Source organism: Dipodomys merriami, unplaced genomic scaffold (genome assembly GCF_024711535.1).
Source record: "Dipodomys merriami isolate MVZ:Mamm:240054 unplaced genomic scaffold, mDipMer1.0.p SCAF_167, whole genome shotgun sequence".
In the NCBI taxonomy this organism is placed as follows: Eukaryota; Metazoa; Chordata; class Mammalia; order Rodentia; family Heteromyidae; genus Dipodomys; species Dipodomys merriami.
Window position 1 is genome coordinate 709,210 of NW_027203015.1, and position 17,382 is coordinate 726,591.

The following is a 17,382-nucleotide window of genomic DNA, read 5'->3' on the forward strand; positions in this document are numbered from 1 at the left end:
CAGGGAAACAAAAAATAAGGGCTTGTCATATAGAAAGAAAGATGTAAAAGCATACTGTCTTATTTTAAGATGATACATACATGCAAATCTTTATTCAAAGATACTATAAAAATTCATGAGCGGATTTGTGATCAGAAGTGATAGGTAAGCAAAGTAACTGGAAAACTGTATTTGTAAATAGTGCTTTCAATATATGATTACGTTTTCAATAAATACGCCTATAGATGATGATTTTGTATCTGTAACACATATCCAGTATTCTACATTTTAGACATACTCCCATTCTCTTACCTCGTTTCTTGATCAATATTCTTCTACTTTCATGATGTCAATTTCTACTATAGTAACAAGGTGGGTGTTCTCTTGGTTTCTACATCCAATAAATTTTAGTATTTTGCAACGGTGTATAAACTCATGGAGTTTGACTGGGATGTGAAGTTTGAGGATACTGTATTCAGGGTATTAATTGGCTTGAAGCAGGCAGGAACCTATTGTGAATACACAGACACTCGGTATACTAAGAATTAGGGACTTGAACTCGGGGAAAGATAAAGGTCCAGGAAAGATCTTGAAGCTGAGATAAAGCAATGCAGCAAACATTAATCAACAATCATTACAAGGGAATGGAACATATATCTGATGTGTCTGGGTGGAAGTGGTGTGTGTATGTGCTTGTTTGTGTGTGTGTGTGTTTGTGTGTTTGTGTGTGTGTGTGTGTGTGTGTGTGTGTGTGTGTGTGTGTGTGTGTGTGTGTGTAGAGAATTTTAGTGTGGCTTCTATATTTACAGTCCATAGAGCATTAATTGTTAAGGAGAAGGTGCCCTTACCAGAGCTCTGATACCATTGTCATCACTTTTTACTGCAAAAACAAACAAACAAACAAACAAAAACACTTGCTTAATCTCTAACTAAAAAGGGAAAAATAAACTAACATCTTACATGATTGTTCTGAAAATTAATTGGCAAATTGAAGGCCAAAGGGAGAAATTGGAGATTAATACAATCTTTTTCCTCACTTCTGATTACTAAACTGTAATAGCTGTGATTTTCAGGAATCTCCTGTAATGTACTTACTGCTTAATTACTAATATGTTTAATAATATGAAGCATATGATAGAGAAATAGATCAGCCAGCAAGCACAAAGACCTAGTGATAAGATTGAGCTTTTGAGCAGGGTTGCCACATCTTTTAGTAAAGCAATTCCTTCATATGAATTTCAAAGGTTATGGCTTTCCCTGTGTGATTAAAAGGTAAGAAAGTACTGTAGAAACAAAAATTCCTGTTCAGCCAAGTAGAAAGTACTCATGTTCTCATCCTCATGTTGCAAATTTCCATTCCGTAAAGACTCTTTGTTAGTGTGCTTTCATTTAATATACTTCAGCACATCATCCTTCCCTGTTGGAGACGGAAAAAAAAGATAATTTTGTTTGAATATTATCTTACATAAGTTAGTGTGTACCGGCATGATTTGTATAATTACAGAAGTAGGGATCATATCACAACTAAAAAATATAATTAAAATCACATAAGACTAGAAGTTACAGAATTTTGTGCATGAAAACATACATTAGATTAGTTGTAGAATTTCTATTTTGAGACAGACTTTATATTAAAGTATAAAGCAGTTTACTAAAGGTTAAAACATTTTAATAAAAAAATATATTCTTAAAGATATTTTGCTTCATATTTTAAGAAGAAAAATGGTCCCAAAGTAATTATTTTTAAAAAATTATTTTCCTGTTTCCATGTGATTAACCTCCTAATTAGAAATCCAGATATTTAATTTAATTTAAATTAACCAAAAATATTTATTGAGTATATGAAACTTCTGCTCTCTACATTCTTCACACTAACTTTACCAAATATGATGAGTCTGAAATAATCAGTCTCTTTGTGACCTGTGTTGATATTATTTACAATGTGAGCAAAATCTTTAAAAAGTAGTATATAGTTTAGCTTAATTTCTCTGAAGAGACAATAAATGATATAATCAAAGGCTGAAAATGATAAGATTTAATTTTCAGAATTCAGGAAATGTTTTGACCACACTGGTTATTGGAGCCTTTGCAACAACCTCATGAGATAATTTATATTGATGAAGCAAAAATCCCAGTGGTTAGACATTTATGAATACAAAAATTGTGTCATTCTGAATATGTGGAGCTACGTATCAAACATAGAATTTTTAACTTTTAAATACTTGAATATGCTAATACATTTAATTGCAGGGTAAATACTTGTTTTGAAAGGAGATAAAATTGCATTTACATTGAAAAGTAAACCTAAGTATTCATTTGAATGAAAGACAATGTTTAAACATCACACATTAAAGAAACAAGATATACAGTTAGTTGTTTGTCATGCCAATATGTTCTCTAAAATAACTAGATTAGTAAACCTAAATTATTGCTTCATAGAGAAATAGAAATTTAGTTTCCTAAAATTCATGACTATAACTTTTTCTCAATTACTAAAAAACTGTTTTATGATTTTTTCATGGAATCTTATTTGATATATTTTTCTTACTAAGTTAATAATTGACCAATAACAATATAAAATATGCATGAACAAAGTTTATCTAACACAAGTATTTTATTCACAAGACGTATCATGGCTCTCTTAAAAAATACTAGACAACAGTGTGTTCTTTATTAATTTTTAGTTATTTTGTTAATGGTTATTAATGTCAGAAGTGGCAATTCCATAATATGTTTAAAGCATTTGATTATACTCCCACCTTCTATTTTCTTTTCATTACTTCTTCTTCCAAAGATCTTCTGTATTTCACATAAAGTTACATCTTTATATATGCACATATAATCTAATTTGGAAAAATAATTAAGGTAAACTGCAATTTAATTCAACTTGTATAGTGGATTAACAAGATGAATAAAAACTTGAATATTTTTATTAACTTCTGAATTTAGCTATCATTTTTATTATGGTTAGATTTAGGATCCCAGACAAAATTAGAATTAAGGTTAGTGAAATAGGTTGAATACAGGATGACTCATTGCAACAATGATACTCAGAAGACCCTATGTTGTAAAGGGACTTTACACCAAGAGGAGGGAGGATTAAGGGAGGGGGGCTAGTAGGAGAACAACAAAGAAGGGTGTAACAATGCTCAACAAGAAATATACCCATTACCTTACTCGTATAACTAATCTGTCTTTAAAGCATTTTTACAATAAAATAAAATTTAAAAATATAATGAAGATGGGTGTCAGTGGCTAACACTTTTAATCCTAGCTACTCAGGATGCTGATGTCTGAGGATCGGAGTTCCAAGCAGCCCAGGCAGGAAAGTCTGTGAGTCTCATATCTCCAATAAACTACTAGAAAACCATAAGTGGCGCTTTGGCTTAAGTGGTAGAGCACTCGCCTTGATCTGAAGAGTGGAGGGACAGTGCCCAATGCCAAAATTTAGGCCCCATGACCTACCAAAAAAAAAAAAAGAAAAAAAAAAGAAAAAGAAAACCTGACAGGAAATAGAAAAACACTTAAAAAATGTAGGCTCAAAATGCAAGTAAAATTTAGACCTACATCCTGAGCAAGAGAATAAAAGTGCAATAGAGGCTTGCTATTAACATTATGATTCGGTTATATGTAGGTTTAGGATTAGGCAAGATGTTCCAGTTAGAGCTGGGGTTAGCATGAGAAAAAGATGTAAGATTTAAAAAGGTGCAAAATTGCAACATATTTTAAGAAGAATGAATGACATCAAGGTTAGAATTAATGAAAACCAGTGTCTGTGTAACTTTAAACATTTAGACATAATTTGGCTTAAAGGTGAATTACATTTTGTTCTCCTTAGGTTTAGGGAAGGATAAGCTTTAGTGTAAAATTTAGTTTTCCAATAAGAAGTAGAAACAAAAAAATGTGTGATTGAATAATCTAGACAATTTTCCTTACAGTAACTATTTGGTGTTAAATCAGATTTTGATTAGGATTAGGTTTCTGGTTAAAGGGGGTTGAGAATAGGATAAATAAATTGGTTAAACTAGTTTCTCGTGCCTATTATCCTAGCTAGTCAGGAAGCTGATTTCTGAGGATCGCAGTTCAAAGCCTGCCAGGGCAGAAAGTCCATGAGACATTTATCTCCAATTAACCACCAGAAAACCCAAAAGTGGTGCTGTGGCTCAAGTGGTAAAGTTGCACACCTACAGCTAAAGAACTGAGGGATCATGACCTAGAGTTCAGGGATCATGCCCAGGCCCAGAGTTCAAGCCCCACGTTGGACAAAAAGAAAAAGAAAAGAAATGTGTTAAATGTTAAGTAAATCTGAACTTATTTTAGGTTCTAGGAATTCAGGAAAAGCTTGGATATTGGAAGTATAATGTATTTCATAATATCAGGATTTGAGATCAATGGATATAATGATTCCTGTTAAGGAACAAGATAGATTCAGAGTTAAAAGTGAGAAAATCCATAGGGTTTAGGAAAACCTGCAATTTATTTCAAGAATTACAGGTGAAATTTCAGTAATGATGACACAAAACAAGCATTTTTCATAAATTTTAGAAGTGAGATACTGTTAGTGTCAAGGATATGGTTATGATTCTAGCCATGATTGGGTTTAGAGTGAAGGAGAAAAAAATGAGAGTCAAATTGAAGGTAAATTTTAGAATAAGCCTGGCAGGAATTAGAATGAATGTGAACTAGTGTATTGCTATTAGTATTAGAATCTACTTGCAATTAGGGTTATGGTTATTCTTAATGTTCCAGTTAAGATTAAGTTTAGGGTTAGAAAATGACTAAGATATTGGAAAAAAATTGAAACATATTTTTGGAAAGCTTATTTTGCTGTAGGCCAGCATTCTACCACTTGAACCATGAGTCCACTTCCAGCTTTCTTTGGCAGTGTGTTGGAGATGAGAAACTCACAGACGTTCCTATCTAAGCTGACATTCAACTGAGATCCCCAGATCTCTGCCTTCTGATTAAAGGTAGGATTAAAGGCATGAGTTACCAGTGCCCAGGAAAGTGCCTGAATTTTACTGATTGTTTGTACTTTTGTTCGAGATTGAGATTTGAATTCATTATCTGACAGCTTTGCTCACTAAGTAGCATTTTGCCACTTGAGCCATATCTCCAAAATGATTACTATAAATAACTGAAAATCATTAAATTTTCTTCAGGTGATATGTATCATTAGTGTTGTTCTAAAACTTATCCTAACAAAAAAATCTTATAGACCCTGGAGTTGATCAGAGCAAATTTTCATTCTTTGCTTCTAATTGCATAACAGTTTAGGGACAAGATTTTTTAATTAAGTAGAAAGAAATTTTAAGTAGTAAGAAATTATCATTAAACAAAGCATTTTATGCGTACAATATACCTTGATCAGTGCCAACCCTTTCAATGTTCTCATCCATCCTTCCTCTATGCACTTCTTCCTTCACTCTTCTTAATATTGTAGGATGTTTATTGGATTGCTTTCTGCATTTTCCCCCTTTTCTCCTGTTCATTCATCTACCTTTTAACCCTTCACCCCTCATTTGACTACCCACTTCCATATGATCCAGCAACTTTACTCCAGGCATTTACCTGAAAGATTACAAACCAGGATATAGTAAAGGTTTCATCCAGACCATTCTTATTGAATATGCCCAGATAACCTTCAAGAGAAAAAAAATCAAGAAAATGTAATACACACACACACACACACACACACACACACACACACACACACACACACACACACACACACACACACAGAGGAAATTCTACTGACCCATAAGAAAGAATATTTTAACATTTGTATCTCTCATTTCTAATTTCATCTGCCTAGTATCCCACTGTTGTCCTACTGTCCCTGTACTGCAGTAACTGAAACATGCAAACAGATGTAAAAGATTTTCAGGGTTATGGGCGAGCCATAATTTCCTGAATATGAGTTCTTTGCTCATTCTCTTTGTCTATTCATGCATTTGAATAGTGATTATACAGATTCATTTGTACCATTTGCTACACAGAATAGAGATGAACCACTTGTATGTATGTATGTATATATACATACATATAAATACATATACATATATGTATGTATATATACATATATATACATACATACTTGGATATACATATATACATGGACATATGCACACATATGGATATATATTAAATACTTGAGTACATTTCATGTTTTCAAGAATTACAGAGCTAACAAAAATCACATGTATTTTCCTTTTCAATTTTTTCAAAATCTAAATAACTTTGTCTCTTTTGAATACCTAATTTTAAAGAGAATGTCATCATCTCTGATCTGTCAGGCTCCTTGAAATTAGATGTTCAAATAGGCTAAAATTATTTAGGCTTTCTGGTGGAAGGGTTCTATTCAGGGGTTCCCTGCTTGCTAGATAGGACTCTGGTTGAATAGCATCAAGAAGCTCAACTACTTTTACCATACTTCTAGTCCATTTAATTACTTGAGGTCTTGAACTTTTTGCCCGGGTCTGATCTTAGATTGACTGAGACTTTGCTACCTATGCCTCCCACATTATTAGCTAGGAATACAGATGTGAACCACTATGGAAAGCTCATTCGTTAGGATGGCCGTCTTGGCAGTTTTTTCTCTGGCCTGGCCTCAAACCATGATCCTTGTCATCTCTGCTTCCCAATCAGCGGGAATTACATATGTGGGCTGCTATACTTGGTGTACATGACACCTTCTGTTTTATAAAAGAGGTTTTTACTGTAAAAATATGGTATAGAGGGGTTATAGTTACATGAGCAAGGTAATGAGTACATTTTCTATGAGGTATTGTACCTCCTCCTTTGTTTTTCCCCTACCCTTTCTTCCCTCCCACCTCCACAACTACACACCCCCCTCTCCTCCCTTCCCTGCTTTCCCACCCATATTGTAAAGATTCTTTTTCAACATAGTGTCTTGTGCATCTCATTGTTACAACGGGTCAGCCTGCCCTATTTAAACATTTTGTTTTTTCCCTTGCCCTACCCAAGTTAGAGAAATGGTGTATACAAGATGCAGGGCACATACATTAAATACAGTGAAAAAAGGAGTTATACCTTGGTGGGGGAAAATACAAAAACAAAAACAAAACGAAATCACATGGTAAATTATAAAGCCTATCTTGGGATTCACTTCGCTTAACATCATCTTATCTGTTGGTATGTACATAGCTTTTGAACTCTTATGCGTGTCCCAGATATACACTAGTTATTCCAAATAAGGGAAACCATAGGACCTATGTTTCTTTTGTCTGACTTACTTTACTTAATATAATTTTTTCCAAGACTCCACTTAGAGCTCCCCTATACCCCAGCAATCCCACTTTTGGGCATTTACCAAATGATAACACACAAGTCCATACTAAGCTACCGGCACAACTATGTTTATTGCAGCATTATTTACCATAGCTAAGATATGGAACCAACCCAGATGCCTCTCAGTAGATGAATGGATCAAGAAAATGTGATACACACACAAACACTGGAATTCTATGCCTCCATCAGAGAGAATGAAATCGCCCCATTTGCTAGGAAATGGAAAGATGGGGAAACAATTTTATTAAGTGAAATAAGCGAGGCTCCAATAACCATAGGTCCCATGGTTAACCTCACTTTCAGAAAGTAGTACATGGTACCATATAACCTTATAAGAGAATGTTATGTGAAATAAGATAGGGACACAAATGATTGTTTTTATTCCATGAGATTCTTATCTCTATGTTATCCCCCAAATAAAATTCGAAGGAGAGCTGTGGTTGAAATAAAGAGCACCACCCTTGAGGGAAAAAGCTTAAGTGAGAAGGTAAGGTCCTGAGTTTAAACCATAATATCAGCACTAAAAAAAGTGATTTCTTTTCCTGGAGGTTTTTATTAAATTGCTCAGAATATAATCAACGTTGTATTTATGTTTAGCATTATTATTAAAATCATGTTACAATTATTGATGTTATTTTCTTAAATTTAACTTACACATTAATATCCAATACTGATAAGAGATGATTACTGTTTCACAACTTTTTATGTCAGCTGAATATATGGATGAGAGGTGTATACAAGGAATTTGGGCTGAAAATAGATGTTTGAAAGCTCTTCACATAAGTAAATGATTGCTGAAGAAGCTGTGGACAATTATGAAATAAACCAAAGAAATTAGCAAGGAAAGATAAGGTATGATTCTGGAAAGCACACAATTTTGGAAGAAAAAAACACAAGGAAAATATGTAACTTTTGGTAATAACGTTGTAACCCACCTACTCATTTGATTCCTTATTTCTAGAGGAAGGCATTTCAGTTAACTTCATTTTACAAAATTAAACATGATTGACATTTAATATTAACTGGCCTCTGTCTCAGGTAAGCAAAAAGCCAGGTGCCAGGGGCTCAGGCCTATAAACCTAGCTATTCAGAGGGCTGAGATCTCTAGATCCTAGTTCAAAGCCAGGTTGGAGAGGAAAGTTGGTGAGACTTTTCTGTGCAACTAATCACGAGAAAACTGGAAGTGGCACTGTGGCTCAAACTGGCAACCCAATCTTGAGTAGTAAATCTCAGAGACAGAACCCAGGCCCTGAGTTCAAGCTCTCTGAAATTATTCTTAAAATACTTGTTATCAGGATTTCTTTAACTTGTTTAGAAGAATGTTTTAAACTTAGGGATTTTTAATTTCATGTTGTCAGCATTGATTTTTAAGATGTGCAGAGAAAAAATTATTTATAGTCAGAAATGGTTTGTATTGTTTTGTATTACACATTGACTCTACATTGAGAGATCAGCTGGAAAGCAGATGGCCAAATCCTGGCTGTTGGCAATGAAGATGGATACGTATTTCTTTTAGCAAAGGAAAAAACTTATGAATTGGTAGCCTTTATATATAACACCTTAATAGTAACAATAAAATTAATATTATTACTATTACTATTTTTGTCAGTTGTGGAGCTTGAACTCTAGGTCTGGGCATCGTATCTCAACTCTTCAGCTCAAGACTAGCACTCTACCACTTAAGCAACAGTGCCACTTCACATTTTCTGAACCTTTAGTTGGATATAAAGGTCTCACAGACTTTCCTGCCCTGGCTGGATTCGAACAGTTCTCAGTCTCCTTAGTAGCTAGGCCTGGCAGTAAAATTATTTTGAAAAAGAACAAACCCACGATTGTATACTTAAAAAAATCACAGTTTGGCAAGTGTATCTATAAATTGTTGTATCAATTAACTATAGGCACCAATCATTTTTACATCTCACTTGTTCTTTCCAATGCCAGATAATATTTCATTAATTTACTTTAATTTTTCCTAACAAAGTTCATTATGAATTCCCAACAGCACTATTTTCTAGTGAGTATAAAAATTCTTCAACATATTTATTTCAACAAACAGCATTTTGCACTTGTTTTTTTTTTAAATTTTGCCAGAGCTGGGGCTTGAAATCAGGGTCTGTGCACTCTTCCTAAATTTCTTTTGCTCAAGGCTAGCACACTACCAATTGAGCCACAGCACCACTTCCAGTTTTTCTGCTTACGACATACTGAAGAATCAAATCAAGTGCTTCTTGCATGTAAGGCCAGCACTCTAACACTAAAAACACTCCCAGTCACTGGGTCTTTTGTTGTTGTTGTTTTAAGATAGCATTTTACTATATGTCCTTCTGATTACCTAAAACTTAGGCTGGCCTCAAGCTAACTTCTAAATCAGCCTCCCAAGTTCAGAGATTACAAACATTGACCACTATATTCAGCTCATGATTCTTTGTGAGAGAATACTCTTTTCAGATATAGAAAGTTATTCGGTCTTCCTTTGGATGGTTTTTGCATTCAGCAATTTTAATCACATTTCTTGTCCTGGTATGTTTCCTCTTCTAGATGAATAGAAATATTTCAGGTTCTTAACTTGAAGCTGATCCCTACTATCCAACAACATCACATTCTTGTGAATAGCACCAGCTAGCCTCATGAGCATAGCAGCCAGATGGAGCTCAGCTATCTGATGGCTTTGGGCTCCAATAATGTAATTATTTCTGTGCACAGAATGAAAACTGTCATAGGTAATTTTGATTTATTCCATTCTGTTCTCAGCTACTTGCCATTCTCAGCTTTGTATGTTTTAAATTCTGTTAAACGTTAATGACTATTTCCAGTCACTCTCAAATGTAACATATATGTATTACTTTAAAATTCATTCAAACATGCAAAAATATTAACGTAGTTGATTTCCACCAGTGGCTCATATTTTAAAACCTATCTACTTTAGAGGTCAAAAACTGAGGATTCAGGTTTAAAGCAGCCCATGCAGAAAATCTGAGATATTTCTCCAATTAAGAAAACAAAATCCAGAAGTGGAGATGTGGATCAAGTGGTAGAGTGTCATCTTTGAGCAAAAAGACCAAGCAAGAATAATACATTTAATTCTAACTCCAATATTACTCATGGAAAACACACAGACACAGACAGACAGACAGACAGACAGACACACACACACACACACACACACACACACACACACACACACACACACACACACATACAATCTACATTTTCCTAGATTCCCCTTCCTGAGCAGTATACAATGCCATTAACTTAATGTATGTTTTCTCCAAATTATTTTGGTAGGGATTAAACTACATTTGTATTTATGATAATATTTGTTTTGTACTTTTTGTTTTACAATTTTGTGTACTTATGTGAGAGAACAGTGTTTTGTGAAGACTAAACAGAAATCAATGTGTCAGTAAATAAGTAGGTGACAGGTAGACTGAAAGATGCAGATAAAAGCACTTGAAATTTTATTTCTACAAGTTTAAATATATATGCATATGTATGTATTTAAAATTTCTGCCAAAATTTTATTTTTATTAATAATGATCTATTCGTTACATTATATAAATTTAACATATTGTATGTTTCATAGTAGATTAATATTTATAGAATTTCTTTCCTTTGGAGACCAGGTTTTGCAGCGTAGACCAGGCTTTCCTCACCTGCTTATTCTCCTGTGTCAGGTTCCTGAGTATTGGCTGGTATTACCATGTGGTAGGATAGTAACATATCCAGTTATATTATTTACATTTTGTACAGTAGAATATTACTGTGAACAGCTTTAAGCCAAATATCTTCATGAGTAGGAATGAATTTCTTGCTAATATGTTATAAATAGTGTTACTGAGTGAAGGCAATTATAGTAGGCTTGCCTGTACTCCCAGTACCCAGGAGGATTGTAAGTTTAGGAGCAGCCTGTGCTACACAGAAGTCCCTTTTAAAACAGAAAAAATCAGGTGAGCTTGGAAAAGGAAATATATTGTTAAGCAGGATGATAGGAACACAAACAATTTAGTGTGTGTGTGTGCTTGTGCATGTGTGTGTGCTTGTGCTGGTCCTAGGGCTTGAACTCAGTCCTTTTGCACTGTTCCTGAGGCTTATGCTCCAGTATAGCACTCTACCACTTGAACCAAACTCCACCTCAATCTTTTTTAGAGATCATTGGAGATGAATCTGATCCAGTTTCCTCCAGACTTAAAACCTTGATCCTCTTTTCTCAGCCTCTTTTGTAAGTAGGATTACAGGCATGTTGTATTACTTTTAAGTAATATAGTAAACATCATGCCAGTTCTTACTCCTTCCAGCAATGTTTGAGTGTTGCACACACACCAAAGATAAAACCGCTCCATGTTTGATGACAACCAGATCTCATAATGCTGTGAGGTACGTATTGTTATGCTCATTTTACCTGTAAAGAATTTGAGATCCAGAGAGTTTCAATAATTTTGAGCCCCCATCTAGTATACAGTGGAGCATGTATTCAAGTCCAACTAGTTCTGTTTATTTCAGAAAACATGGAGTCATAAAGTGGTCTAGTAAACATGTGTTCTAGTGAGTACTGCTCTTTGCAAGTACAGTTCTGTGCCTGACAGATTACCTTTCTCTTTCTTTAACTGCACCCCTTTTCATAAGCTAAGGAAAGCACAAGTGATAAGAAGAACCATTTTTGAAGGAGAAATTGATAAGGGGGTTGACCTTGGTATCACATACATATTAGTCTGACCTCCCATTTGAGTTATGGCTCCAGCACTACATTTCTGTTTTTTGTTTTGTATTGTTATTATAAATGTGAATTACACTGAGGTTACAGGCATATAAGTCAGGTATGGATATATTTCTTTTTGAAAGGTCAGTCCTTCCCTTGCTCTCTCAATTTTTCTCACAGGTTTGGTTTTTTTTAACTTCCTTTTTCTTCTTCTTCATCATCATCTACTTCTATCATTATTATTATTATTATTATTATTATTATTATTATTATTATTATTATTATTATTATTATTATTATTATTATTGTGCTGTAGAGGTTTTAGTTACAATCGTGTGGTAAGGATTACATTTCTTTTTTCTTGTTTTTGTTTTAGTCAGTAATGAGGCTTGAATCCAGGGCCTGGACACTTTCTCTGAGCTCTTTTGCTGAATAATGGCACTCATATTGAGCCACAGCTCTAATTCCCGGAGTGCATTTTTTTGGACAATTTTACCCTTTCACTTTATCTCTTTTTCTGTTTTCCCATTCTTCCCCCAAAACAAATTTCATAGGTAATTTTCAACATAGTACCAATTGAATACCAGTGTTGCAGGTGTTCATTCTTTGTCCCTCCTTTTCTATGACCCCTTTAACTTCTGAAAAAAATGACAAAAATGAAAGAAAATATATATCATCTTGTTTCTGTTTCCTGGTCACTGGTTATTTTTGAGAATGTGTGTGTGTGTGTGTGTGTGTGTGTGTGTGTGTGTGTGTGTGTGTGTGTGTGTGTGTGTGAATACTGGGGCTTGAATTCAGGGAGCTGACCTTTAGCTTTTTTAATCAAGGGTGACAGTTTAAGACTTGAACCAAACTTCCATGTCTTGATTTTGAATGGTTAATTACAGATCAAAGTTTCACTGTATTTCCTAAGTAGTCTAACTTCAATTCACTTTCCTCAGATCTCAGGTTTCTAACTAGCTAGAATTACAGGTGTGAGCCACCAGTGGTACTTGGCCTACCTTCTTTTTGTTAAGTAGTTTAAATGTAAAAGACAGTTGCAACCATAGTAAAAAAAGAAATCAATTTAACTTTCCCAGCTTCATTAATTTTTAATATTTTGTCACATTTGATACATACAGAAAAACATTTTTTGTAAATGCTCTTGCAATTTGGTTTTCATATCAGATTTTTCGTCATGATGAACTTGATTTTTATAGCTTTTTACTTACTAAATATTGATGAGAATATGTTCAGAGGGCATTGATGACCTTTTGCTGGCTTTCATGCAGAAATGTTGCAAGCTAACACTTGATAAATTTGTGTGCAAGACCCCGATGATATATCCACATTCTTAGCCAGAATACAGTAGTGCCTGTTACAAATCATCTAGATCTGACAAACCCTGACTCAGGCCTTGTTACCACCTTCATGAATGTCCTCTTAGTGTGCAATACTGACTCTCCAATGACCATGACAGAGCCCTGCTGCACGTTCTCATGACACAGCCAAGGTCACCAGTCAGGCGTGGCACCTACAGTATGATGGGAGACTGGTGACTGTTCATATGGTGGAACGACACAGGAAATGTTAGGTCCTTAAGCTGTCATCAGTCCCCAGGGTTCTTCATGAGTATTCGATCCTAAGATTTAAGGAGACATCAAACTCTCTCTTCCTTGTGCAAGTTGTGGACAAGTTTTTCTTCTGGGGCTGTCATCTTCTGTGGAAAGATATGATCTGAGCTCTATAAGCCATTTTGCTTATTCTAGGCCCTTAGGGTAAGTCTGGCATGTATACTTAGACAAAAAGAAATGTAGTGATAAAAAATAGGAGACAACATTTTTCCTAGTCTATTTATTACTCAAATAGGTTTTCAGATTCTACCAATAATTCTTATTAGTAAGAAGCACTATCTCAAAAATAATCAGTGACCAGGAAACAGAAACAAGATGATATTAATTTTCTTTCATTTTTTTCATTTTTTTTTACATTTATCTCTCTTTCAGAAGTTTAAGGGGGGCTGGGAAGGTGGCTCAGTGGTAGAGCGCTTACCTTGCATGCTCGAGGCCCTGGGTTCGATTCTTCAGCACCACATAAGAAAAAAGAAAAAAGCCAGAAGTGGCGCTGTGGCTCAAGCAGTAGAGCGCTAACCTTGAGCTGAAGAGCTGAGGGACAGCGCCCAGGCCCAGAGTTCAGGCCCCATGACCGGACCCAAAAAAAAAAAGAAGTTAAAGGTGTCATTGAAAAGGAGGGACAAAGAATGAACATGTGCAACATTGAAACTTTGATCTCTAATTAACCATTCAAAATCAAGACATGGAAATTTGGTTCAAGTCGTAGACTGTTACCCTTGATTAAAAAAAGCTAAAGGTCATCTCCCTGAGTTCAAGCCCCAGTATTCACACACACACACACACACACACACACACACACACACACACACACACACCACACACACACACACACACACACACACACACACACACACACACACACACACAAACACAAACACACACACACACCACACACACACACACCACACACACACACACACACACACACACACACACACACACACACACACACACACCACACACACACACACACACACACACACACACACACACACACACACACAAACACAAACACACACACACACACACACTAGTCCTTAGTGCTCAGGATCCTGACATGGAGATCAGCCTTTTCCAGCTCAATTTATCCTAGTTCTGGTAAGGACAGCTATTTAAGCTGAAGTTTGGTGGATAATAGTCATTCCTTCTCATTCTTTTTGCCTGTTGGTGTTGTTGAGTCCACTTCAGGGCAAAATCAGTGCCTGACACCTACTTGCTGCCATGGCAAAGTTGGCTGTGACATCCTAGATGTTATGGCCATTTTATTGTGAAGCCGTGTGAGGACACCCAACCCCACACAATTTTCCCCAAGGTATGTGTCTCCTTTGTCCAGAAGTGCATTCAACAATTCAGCAACCAAAATATCACCCAGTTCCTGATAAACTCAGAGTATGTTTCTATTTCCTTTAAAAAAATTCGACATGCCTTTGACAATTTGTCATTGAATTACTGAAACAGAGTATATAATTTTATGTATTTGTAAGTCTTTGACCATCTTTCTTTAGCTCTTGTCATATTTCTACGTGTTTGCAGCTTGCGAAGGGAAAAAGATTTAATTCAATATAGTCAGACTATCGTTCAGAAGGATATTTTTAGAACCTTGTGGAGGGAATGCCAACTTTCCATCTGGTGTTCTAAAGATGGCCTTCTTGGTACAGGAACTGAGTACACAGTCAAGATAAGAAGCTTGTCCTGATTTCTACTGACTTTCCTCTGTGGTCAGGGAGTTTGATCCCATGGCATATGTTTGTTTGCTACACTGGAGGGCCCATGCCTCCTCTGAAAAATCTAAGGCTTGGGGATAAGAGATACTAAAACTCAAAACCGAGCTTCCTACATCAGTAGGATTACAGGTTTGAGTCTCATGTACTCAACTTTTTTATACATACTAAACTCAGTTTCATTATATTCACTTTCATTATATTCACTTCATAGACAGATATATACAAATATATGTATATAATATTTATGTATAATCAGTGTTATATCTAGAAACACACAAATATATATTCATATAATTATAATCAAATTATATCACTACTTTCTCCAATAACATTTACACTAATGTTTTGTGCAAAAAAACATGCAATTCTAAAATTTTAAATGCCTTTTTAGTTTGAAAAATCATATTGAATCTTATATATTATATAATATACTATGTAGAACATAAAGAATATAACATGTATTTACATATAACTGATTTAATTGTGGAAATTTTTCCTGATTTTGTGTTTGTTCATCTATGTATGCCTTCTTTCTTCTATTGATGATGGCTTTTACTTTCCAGTATACATAACTCCTATATATTTTGTCAAATATTTTCAGCCCAAAGTAGACTTTTTATATTATTGGAGCCAAATTTTCCTTCCATATTTGCTCAAGGCAAATGAATGCAATGAAAATGTATACAGATTTGAACTCATTGTTGGAAGAGAGTCCCACTTAACGCTATAAGTATTGTGGTATTTGTCCCAATTGACAGAATAGCTTTCTAGGACATCTGATCTGCTATGTTCTAGACCTTTTGTAGCCACCTTATCACCCCATACAGGCATGGCCTGGCTTCCTTGTCACTCTTGTTGCATTTAACAGCTCCGATTATATCCAGTAGGCTCTCTTCTACAGCCCCCTGTCACTCTGCTTCCCCGCCTCCAGAACAGGTATGCACGATTCTTTAGTTTGTAGGTTTAAAAAGAAATATATTTAGGATTCATGAATTCTAGAATATGTCAAAAACATTTACATTTTAATAAAGTTAGAAAAATAAATAGAATGAACCTTTTACAAAAATCAGAAAAAAAAGAAAAATAAGGATTTTCTTAGGAAGGGGAGAAGGAATCTCAAAATCTAGATTGGCCTCTAAGGTGCCTTCAGGCAGAAATTCTGCCTCAGAGTCTTCAAAGGGATCTACTTCCTCAATAAAGACAGGATTTTCTTCCTGAGTCCAGGGAGGGACAGATTCTAATTTATCAACTGGAAATTGGATACCTTGCAAGAAGAGAGATTGGTCTGGGTATTCTGTGAGGAAAGATTCCCTTTCCTCAACTGAATCTAGATTTTGGACCTCACTTATTGGTTTTCCTAAACATACACTGGGGTCATTTTCCATTAGCACATATTTAACTATCACACCAAGAAGTGTTTTTTTTTTTTTTTTGACTGATTTAGAGCTGATCTAGCTGGATTGTGAACATCAATGGAAGACATTCTGTATCGTCTTTTTCCTTGGTGGTATGTGTAGATACACCTGCATCACATGTGGGGTTCAGAATCAGTTGGATGTCCACAGGACTCAAAACCTACTTTGGCCTTTCTACAAATTGAAAAACACCCTCTACCTTCACAGGATTTCTGGAGATCAGCGATGGCTTCCAATCTCCATCAGTCACCATAGACGACATCACTGATGGGTTCTTTATCTGGAGTTCTGCAGGAGCTTTTCTACGGTGATGCAAACCTGAGAATGAAAATAGGTACAGGAGTCTTTGAGTAGACCCTCGTAGTTAAGGTGTCACTAAACTTCCAAGATGATCTAATAGGAGAAGCAGTAGGATTTGAGTTGGGACTGAACACTGATGAGGAGGTAGGCTTTTTCTAATGAGTGGCTACTTCCAAGTTCTTTCAAAAGGAGAACAGACATTACCTGGCAAAGAATATCCATAAAAGGAAATTTTGCCAAGCTGGGGAGTACTAAGGGCTCTTGGCCAATCAGACACATCCCTAGAGACTCAGGTTCCATCCCTACTCACAAGCTCTGGGGCATCTAAACAAGGACTTCTTCCT

The 17,382-nt window shown here is 35.3% G+C and overlaps 1 long non-coding RNA gene across 1 annotated transcript; it reads right to left on the minus strand.

Moving 5' to 3' along the window:
* Positions 1–13,568: 13,568 nt before the first annotated feature.
* LOC138828888 (uncharacterized) lies at positions 13,569–17,016 on the minus strand. Its single transcript, XR_011372411.1, has 3 exons — positions 16,938–17,016; positions 14,018–14,046; positions 13,569–13,685 (listed from the first exon to the last, which is right to left on the minus strand). It is a non-coding gene; the product is annotated as an uncharacterized lncRNA (long non-coding RNA).
* Between the last annotated feature and the right edge of the window lie 366 nt (positions 17,017–17,382).